Source organism: Dipodomys spectabilis, unplaced genomic scaffold (genome assembly GCF_019054845.1).
Source record: "Dipodomys spectabilis isolate Male_0828 unplaced genomic scaffold, ASM1905484v1 ptg000092l, whole genome shotgun sequence".
Classification (NCBI taxonomy): Eukaryota; Metazoa; Chordata; class Mammalia; order Rodentia; family Heteromyidae; genus Dipodomys; species Dipodomys spectabilis.
The window spans coordinates 1,371,905-1,381,836 of record NW_024870769.1 but is presented as its reverse complement, the minus strand read 5'-3'; the positions used below and the strand labels follow the sequence as shown (position 1 = coordinate 1,381,836).

Genomic DNA, 9,932 nt, shown 5'->3' with positions numbered 1-9,932 from the left:
CAACTAATAATGAAAAGTATAACAAGCTAAGTACTACTGTGTTAATTTCCTATATAGTAGAAGATAGCTTGTGCCTTCTGCTGATTAGTCTTGGAGATTTTCATACTGTAGTGAAAGATTTTTTGGGGTGAGGAGGGGGGGAAGATCAGTCCTAGGGCTTGAACTCTGAGCTTGGGCACTGTCCCTGTGCTCTTTAGCTCAAGGCTAGCACTCTGCCACTTGAGCTACAGCACAACTTCTGGTTTTCTAGTGGTTTATTGGAGATAAGAGTCTCATGGACTTTCCTGCCCGAGCTGACTTTGAACCATGATCCTCAGATCTCAGCCTTCTGAGTAGTTAAGATTACAGGCCTGAGCCACTGGTACCCAGCTTGTAGGGAAGATTTGAATCTCTTTTGTAGCACAGATTAATCTACATGGTATTGATTGATATGGTGTCATTTTAGCTGTACTGGATTAGATTAAAAAGAAAGCCTTACATTTTTTTGTCTTCTGGTATTTCAATGAATTTCTTTCTTTCTTTCTTTTTTTTTAGGATTTTAAAGGGGTGCAGATCCTGGAATGCCTGAACCAACAGTTTTAAGGTACTGCTCTTACTAATAAACATTTCAGGGCAATGTTTATGTAAGTGTTAAGTCATTGGGAAGCAAAACAATAACAATGGTAGCTGCTGAATGGACTGTTACAAATCATTGTGGTCTTGGGCTGTTGGAAAAACTTTGTGGACAAGTTTATCATGTTACCAGGTACCTACTTATTCCTTCCAAATTTTTATTATTATAATCATAGAAAACATATTTTAGAAGAAAGTTAACTAATTTATTATCTTACTACATCACAAGATGAACTGTTTAATTTTTACATTCACATCTTATCCTTTTTCAGATAAATACAGCCTTTTGTGTTGTTCTAACAAGGGCACATAGGATTTTCAGTTTTTTCTCACCTAAAATTAGACTTTTTATCCTATTTGTTTTCCAGTACCCATTAGTTTGATTTTTCAACTTTTCAGTATTTTCCATGATAATAGATTTATTTATTTGTTACTTACTTATATGCCAAGGCTGGGGCTTAAACTCATGGCCTCATGCTCTTGCTTGGCTTATTTCCTACAAGGCTGGTAATCTACCACTTGAGCCAAGCCCTTGTTTTACAACATTGTAATGTACATAGATTTCTATAGACTTTTAATTCCTTACAAAAAGTTTTTTTTATTTCTTTTTTAATTGCCAATCCTGGGGCTTGAACTCAGAGCTAACGTTCTACCAATTGAGCCATAGTGCCACCTCCGGCTTTTTCTGCTTTTGTGGTACTGAGGAATTGAATCCAGGGCCTTATGTATGCAAGGTGAGCACTCTACCACTACGCCACCTTCCCATCCTCTCCTTACAATAAATTCTTAAAGAAATTAGTAAATTCATAATATAAAAAATATACAAACATTCATACTCTGAAAATGAAGTCACATTTCTTTCCCAGAAGCAACCTTGCTGGTGTTGGACAAGCAGTTTCAGAAGCTTCATACACACTGTGTATATATTTATGTACACATGTATATATATGTATACTTGTCTGTTAGTTTTCCATTATTTTGGCAAAGTGAGTTAACCAAATTAACTTGGCTCATGGCTTCAGTGACTTCAGTCTATGGTTACTTGGTCCTGAGGATTTGAGCCTGTGGTGGCATAGTCCAAAATAGCAGGAGCATGTAGTAGAGGAGGCCTGTTAACTTCATGGTAGCAGGAAAATAAAGAAAGAGGAGGGCAGGGCATGCCCCCCGTAGTATGACTTCATTCTATAAGGCTCTACCTCTTAAAGGTTTTCCCACCTCCCTATAGCTTTGCAGGCTGCATAACCAAGCCCACATAAGCTTTTGAGTGGTATTCTGAATCTAAAATAGAGCACTGTGTAAAAATTACATATACATGTATGTGAATGATATATGTATGTGTGTGTGTGTGTATATATATGTATATATATATAAATGAAACTAGAATCTCAAGCAAATTTGCTTCAGAAGAAGGACTGATAATTCTGGTGCTGTGAGAGCCTTGACTGCTGCTTGGGATTTCAGCTTGACCCTCTGTTTTAAGACATCTCTTGTACACTTCACTGATACTCTAGGCTTTAGTTTTTTTCAAAACCTCTGTTAAGTCACTTTTTTCTAGTGTGGTCATTAAAAAATTATACAGATTGAGAATTATCCAAAATGTTTAGGACCAGAAGTGTTTGCTATTTCAGATACTCATATTGTAGATAGGCAACAAATGAGGCTTTCTTTCTTTACCTCTCTCTCTCTGCTTAACATTTTATTTTTTTGAGAGGTTGAACTGGGAGTCTATTAGAAAGCCGGTGAGTATGAACAGACTCACGTACCCCCCAAAAACATGCAACATGTAGTGCAGTTAATGCTGTTAGTTAATGCTGAGCAGTGAAGGTATCGAGAAAGAGCAGAAAAGAAATCGCAACAAACCAGATCAACTCTAATAGAGTTGTGACCTGACAAGAGTCAGGAGACAGGAGGAGAATCAACAGACATGAGACGTGGTATGAGACGTGGTGGCAGAGGTGGAGGGGTCATGGTCAGAGGGCAAGGTCACATGGAGCTCCAGAGTGCAATGAGTTTATGGTACAGACCTGGCAGGTCTGGGAACCTATTGTCCAAGTCCCTGCCCATCTGCTTCTAGGAGTTTAGGTGTCTATCACCTGGGGTTGGGCATGGGGAAGTGGATTCCACCTCCAGAGCCCTGGGAAAGTCTCCATCATCCACCAAAATGCCAACATGGCACCAGTTAGACTCAGTATCTATCCATAACATTTTATTGCATGGCTTAAAACTGTCCTCTGGGAAAAACAGCATGCTACATAATGGTACATGCTAATCCCTGCCTATTTGGCAAAATGTCCAGAATGCTCTTTTCCCTATTTCCATCTGATGAAACCTTTTTTCAGGAAAGCCCAACCTCAATGTTAGCTCTTTGCTAAATGTCTTCTACTTCTGGCTTAAACTGATTGCTTTTGTATGTTCCCATAGTATTCTTTCACATATGCCATTCTGCCTTGTATTATGCTTGCTGCTTATGTACATTACATTTTTTTTCCTGCTAAGGCCTAACTTAGCTGTTCAACAAATGTTGAATTAACTAAATGACTCCAACCCTTGGTCTTTGTGTCTTGGGGAATCTCAGACGCAGGGGTGGGGATGGAATAGCTGCTATTCTTGGAGAAACTTTGGACCTTCAGAGTTACAGAAAGATGAGATAACTGCCTGAAAGTTTTATTTCTCCACCTTACTGTCTTTTCAGTGCTTCCTCTTTTCTTGTGCTGACTTTCTCAGTCTGTGTCATATAGGGTGTGTTCTAATTTCCTTCCTTCCTTCCTTCCAAGGTATACTTGCATTTTAGGAAAGAATTGATTTCCTGCAAGGGTTGTCTAGTTACACAATTTCATATTCTTTGCTGGCTGCATTGGGGAGACTGGAGAGGTGTTGCTTGGTTGCCCACTCTGTATCCTGAAAGGAACAGAATTAATATAAAATTTAATGTTAATATAAATTTTATTGCTTATACACAAATTTATTATTACTCTTGGAGGTACTGGGGTTTGAACTCAGGGCCTTGTACTTGCTAGGCAGGTGCTCTTCCAGTTTGGTCTCTTTTTCCTGGGGCTATCCTGGAATGTGATCCTCCTATATGTACTCCTGTGTATCTGGAATGACAGGTGTGTACCACTGCTCCCAGCTTTTTTATGGTTGATATGGAGACTTACAAACTTTTGCCTGGGTTGGGCCTGAACTACAATCCTCCAGATTTTAGTTTTCCTAGTAGCTAGGTCTACAGCCATGAGTATCTGGCTCCGTAATTTTATTATTATTATTATTATTTTTTAATTTAATTTAATTTTATTTGTGAACATACTGTACAGAGGAGTTACAGTTACATGGGCAGGATAATGTGTACATTTCTTACCAAGCATTGCAGCCTCCTCCTTTGTTTATCCTTCACATCCCTTCCCAGCCTCCCCCCTCCCCCCCTAATCCCAATCCTTCTCCTTCCTCCCTCCCCCCAGCCCCCCCCCCCCCCTACCAACATTGTAAAGTTCGTTTTGGACATGACAACTTGTACTTCTCATTGTTGCAACAGGTCCACCTGTATCCTTAAACAACTGGTTTTTCCCCATCTCCTCCACAAGTTATACTGACATCAAATATAGTGAAAGCAAGGGTTATACTGTGGGGGAGGGACATACAAAGCAACAAAGAGATAATCTTATAAATGTGTTAGAAACACATGCATGAAAGAAAAAAACATTAAAATACACATCTAAGGGATCATTTTCCTGACATCACATTTTCTGACCTTTTCCGCTTGACTCATACATATACTAGATATTACAAATAAGGGAAACCATGGGACCTACGTTTCTTTGGGCCTGGCTTACTTCACTTAATATAATTTTTTCCAAGTTTTTCCATTTCCTAACAAATGGGGCAATGTCATTCTTTCTGATGGAGGCATAGAATTCCATTGTGTATATATACCACATTTTCTTGATCCATTCATCTACTGAGGGGCATCTGGGTTGGTTCCATATCTTAGCTATGGTAAATAATGCTGCAATAAACATAGTTGTGCTGGTAGCTTTAGTGTGGTCTTGTTTGTAAACGTAATTTTATTATTTATATAATACTTATAAGCAATATAATTAGTAGTTTTTGATATTTTCTTTTTTTTGGTCATGGGGCTCCAACTCGTCTTGGGCACTATCTCTCAGCTCTTCAGCTCAAGGTGAGCGCTTTACTGCTTAAGCCACAGAGCCACTTCTGGTGTTCTAGTGGTTTATTGGAGATAGGAGTCTCACGGACTTTCCTCCCCGGGCTGGCTTTGAACCATGATCCTCAGATCTCAGCCTCCTGTGTAGCTAGGATTATAAGTGTGAGCCACCGGTGCCCGGCTTGATATTTTCTTTCTTTTGGAAAATTGTTGCCTTTTGGTATTAGAACTACGTTGATCTTAGTAACCACTTTTTTTATCCAGCACTACAGTGTATGCCTTCATCAGTTGTTGGTTGATAAGAATGGTATTTTCATATGTAGTGTTTTAATGAAAAAGAGTAAGTAGATTAGTATCTGTTGTACTGCAAGGAAGATTTTTATTTTGGATGCTCATTGTCAGAGGCATCTTTTTTTTTTTTTTTCAATGATAGGGATTGAATTCAGGGCTTTGCACATGCTAGGCCAGTGTTCTAACGTTGGGCTACTACATCTTTAGTTTGAGTTTATTTTCACATCTCAACTGTATGCCAGAATTAGTGGGAGATGTTAATACTTTTCTCCTTCCTGGATCTGTTGCTTCCAGTTAACCAATGGTTTGGGATTCTGGCAGCTTCTTAGTGGAGGGAATGTTTGTGGTAAGAATTAGGTGAAGTGGGAATGGAGGCTAATTTCTCCTGGAAATGTGAATAGGCCAAGGTATTTAGAGTACTCAGGTTTCATGTAATCATTTCAAGGTCTCCATTTCCACAGTTTGTTGTTTGTTTGTTTGTTTTTGTTGGACATGGAGACTGCACTCTGGGCCTAGGGGCTGTCCCTCAGCTCTTCAGCTCAAGGCTAGCGCCCTATCACTTAAGCCACAGCACCACTTCCAGCTTTTTTCTGCTTATGTGGTGCTGAGGAATTGAACCCAGGGCCTCATGCATGCAAGGGAAGTACTCTACCACTGAGCCAGCTTTCCAGCCCAATTTTCACAGCTTTAAAGCAAGAATCTTAACGGGGAGTTAAGTGGGTTTCCATACAGAGTGTGGCTCACTGAAGGTCTTCAGTCAATATTATTTTAGTATTGATGCTGAATCTCATGATGAAGCTTTATTATCTGAACTCCTCCATTATTCTAGTCAGTAGAGTTATGCATCATTTGCCTTTTTACTGATATCATTTTATATATCAACATACACTTTCCTTTTTGTTTCTAATAGGTAATCTCACACAAAAATAAGACAACTATTGTTTTAAATGCTGTTCGAAATGTTTGAATATTTTGTTGTGTTATTTAATTCTTCTCTTCAGAACTGCATTTGACAGATGAACAAACACATAAGTATACAAAATACTTGAATTCTTCAGCTGTGATTATGCGATTTTGTTTCAGGGTATAATGTATTTTTTCCTCTTCACAAACCTTTTAGCCTACTTTGGGGATAAAGGACTATTTGGTCATCTGGACTTGGAAGCAATCCTGAACAGAAACACTATGGAAGGTGTGTGCTCTGGATGGGATAAGACATGGGACATCGTTCAGGTGACCAGTCTTCATTTGGATGGCACAGGGCTCTTCTCAGATGCATCTGTGATGGAGTAGAACCTCTTCTGACTTATTTATCATACATAGACTATCAAAATAAATATTTTCAACAATGTTATGTCTTGAGTCTTTTCTGAATTAAGTGTACTAAGACCATCAGGTAAAAATAAAGCCTTTTGTTACGTTTTCAGAACAAGTAGTGTATGTATGTGCCTTGATGCTGCTGCCTTAAAAAGTAAAAGCATCCATGTCGGTTCCTGGCTATCACTTAACAGAAGAAATTCCTGTTTCTGTTGCAGTGAATCAACAGTTCCTTTAGAAATGGTCTGAGGTTAATAAGGGTGGGCTCGCCTCTTGTATTTCAATACATTGAAGTAAAGTTCTGACTACAAGAAAGGGGATTTGATTGTCTGTATTGCTAGGGATGGAAATGGCATTGTGGAATTGTATGTGTAATTTGTTTGTAGGTTAAATGTGAATCCATTCTTTTCCTCAGTGGTGTTAGCAAATTACTACTGGCCAGACGAGTCCCAAAGGGATTGTACTACTACATGACATTTTTCTGGTAAATGCAAAAGCAGTTCAAGATAACTGGTTTCTTGGAACCTTTTCCTGTAGTTTTGGTTTTTTTTTCTTGAGATAGGCTTTTGCTATGTCCTTCAGGTTGGCCTTTAACTAAAATCCTCCTGACTCTGCTTCCTGGATGCAGAGATTATAGGTATGTGACACCATGGCCAGCTTTTTTATTTTTCTCATGATGGGCTTGAACTCAGGGCATGGGTGCTGACCCTAACCCTCTTTGTACTCAAGGCTAATGCTCTACCACTTGAGCCATATACCACTTCTAGCCTTTCTGAGTAGTATATTAGATAAGAGTCTCATGGAATTCTTTGTCTGGGCTGGCTTCACACCATGATTCTCAGAACTCAGTTTGCTCAGTAGCTAGGAGGCATGAGCCATAGTGCAGAGCTATGGCCAGCCTTTACCTGCATTTGAAACATTATGAAACAGTATAGCGTGTATGTGTGTGTGTGTGTGTCTGTCTGTCTATGTGTGTGTGTGTGTCTGTCTGTCTGTGTCTCTCTGTCTGTCTGAGTGGCACTCCCCAGTGCCACCCAGGGCTTCAGTTTCTTGTACTTCTTGAGCTATGCCTAAGCCCTGGAGCAGTTTTTAAGTCCCATAGAATTGGTAAGTTTGAAGCCTTCTTCCCATATTCTGTTTTTGTTGTGGTATTTGCAAATTCCTATTCGGTTATTATTCTGTGCATTCTTTGTCACGCTGGATTTCTAGAACTGAGAAAGTAAAACTGGGGCAGTTGTCCATTTTACAAGATAGTAATAAGGATAGCTGTCTACTGATTTAAAAGTGAAAAATCAAGGATGAATATCAGTTGTGTCATTTCAAAGAAGTTACATAGGTGGAATCATTAACTTTTTGGATTTTTTCCAACTTAATGTAATTCTCTATCCATCCAGGTTATGTGTATCAATAATTGATTCCTGCTTTATACCATGGCTCACACCTATAATCTTAGCTACTCAGGAGGCTGAGAGATGAGGATTACAGACCAGGCAGGAAAGTCTGTGAGATTTTATTTCCAATTAACCAGCAAAAAGCCAGAAGTAGAACTGTAGCTCAAGTGGTAGAGCACCTTCCTTGAGTGAAAATGCTTGATAGGAAATGGACTCATTACCCTACTCATGTAACTAACCCCTCTGTACAGTATTTAAAAATATATATATATTATATATATATGAAAAAAAACCAGGGGACAACGCCCAGTCCCTGAGTTCAAGCCTCAGTACACACACACACACACACACACACACACACACACACACACACACACACACACTCACACACACACACGTTGATTTCTTTTTTTATTGTTGAGTAGTGGTAGTTTATAATGTATATGGATATTGTCTAGGTTTCCAGTTCAGCTGCTAAAGCAGTGGTTTTTTTGTGTAATCTATGTCTTTTTTAAAATTTATTTTTTATTTTAATTTTATTGTCACAGTGATGCACAGAGGGGTTACAATTACAAAAGTAAGGTAGCACTTTTCTTGTCGAACTTTTTACCCCTCCCTCATTTTTCTAATAGACCAAAAACTGGGTGATCTTGTTGTAACTCAGATATGAGAATTGCTACCATAGATTTATAGTGGCCCTTCTGCTACTGTTTAATACCCAGAGAGGCCTTTCTATGACCTATAAGACCCTGTGGAATCTGGCTTCACATACTTTGGGTCTCTGTTGCCTGTGACTCATTGTTTACACGAATGCTGTTTTGGCATCTTTCTGCCCTTTAAGAAGGCCAGACATGATTTCACCTAGTAGTTTTCACTGTGTCTTCACTGGATTGTTCTCCCTGATATCCATATGATGACTTCTTCTTCTAATCTCAGTGTTCTCTAACCTCTAATAGCAAACCTCTTATCTGTCTTACCTATCACTGTCTCCCTTAACCTCCTTTCACACAACCTTTACCAGCCCAGTTACATTTTAAGCTACAATACACACACACACAGACCTCGAATGTAAGTTCCATAACTATATCATATGGTCTTTACTGCTGTAATTTTTAGTGCCCAGTACAGACCCTGGCACATTAATAGGTGTTCAATGAGCAATGGGTGCATGGATTATGGGATTTTAAGTAAAATGCAGTGTGAAGAGGAAACAGAAAACATGAATCATTGTAATGGGCTAGTGTTTTTTCTTTGCAGTAATCATAATGGGTTATTACAGTATTGACATTATTATAGACATTGACAGAATTACAAACGACATCAGAATATGTTGAGAGGGATGATACAAGAAAGGACTATTTACTGTGACTTGTTCCTTTTTCCATTCAGTCTCCACAGCAGCCTGGTTAAGGAGAATATTAATGTCCATTTTGCGGATCAAACAAGCTTGTTCCCCTAACTCAAAGAAAAACTTGGAGTTGAGCACAAATCTGCTAGCACTGTGAGATGATTTGATTATTATATTCATTTTATTGGCATGAGTTACTTATTTATATCACTGATGATATAATTTATACAATGGATGAAATAATTGAACAATTACAGAAACAATGTAAATATTTCAAGTTTACTCAGTATCCCATGCCTTATACACAATAGCACATACATTCAAATTCACATAATAAATATACCTTTTTAAAAAACTCAATTGTAATGAACACTAAACATGTATTTTTGTTTCCTTAAATACCCTACATTCTAATTAAGGTGTATTTTATGTACTAAAATGATCAAGTCGTAGTGCTTATACAGTCTGATAAGTATTGCATATAGCCTATTGGGGACCAGGGTCTTAGACCTGCCTGGTCCTCTATCGTATTGATGCTCCACAAATGTTAATAGGTCAACTAGAGGCATAGGTGAAACAAACTAAGAGGTTTCAGTTTTAAATTCCGAAAGGACCAAATTAGTTTCTTGTGAGGGCTATGTTCTCCACGGTCCCTGGGGTTCAATGAATGCTTAGTAATTCTTCACTATCTGTTCCCTCCCCTAAACATTTCCACTCACTTTACCCTTACCATCTAGTTGTGTTTACTATATTGCTAATACTGACCATAGTACCTGGCACAAAGTGACTAAATATTTGGTAGGCATAGGAGACA

General features: G+C 38.6%; 1 long non-coding RNA gene across 1 annotated transcript; it reads left to right on the top strand.

Moving 5' to 3' along the window:
- The first annotated feature begins 528 nt into the window (after positions 1-528).
- Positions 529-6,416, top strand: LOC122112194. The gene is made up of 2 exons (XR_006148120.1): positions 529-583; positions 6,183-6,416. It is a non-coding gene; the product is annotated as an uncharacterized LOC122112194 (long non-coding RNA).
- Positions 6,417-9,932: the final 3,516 nt, after the last annotated feature.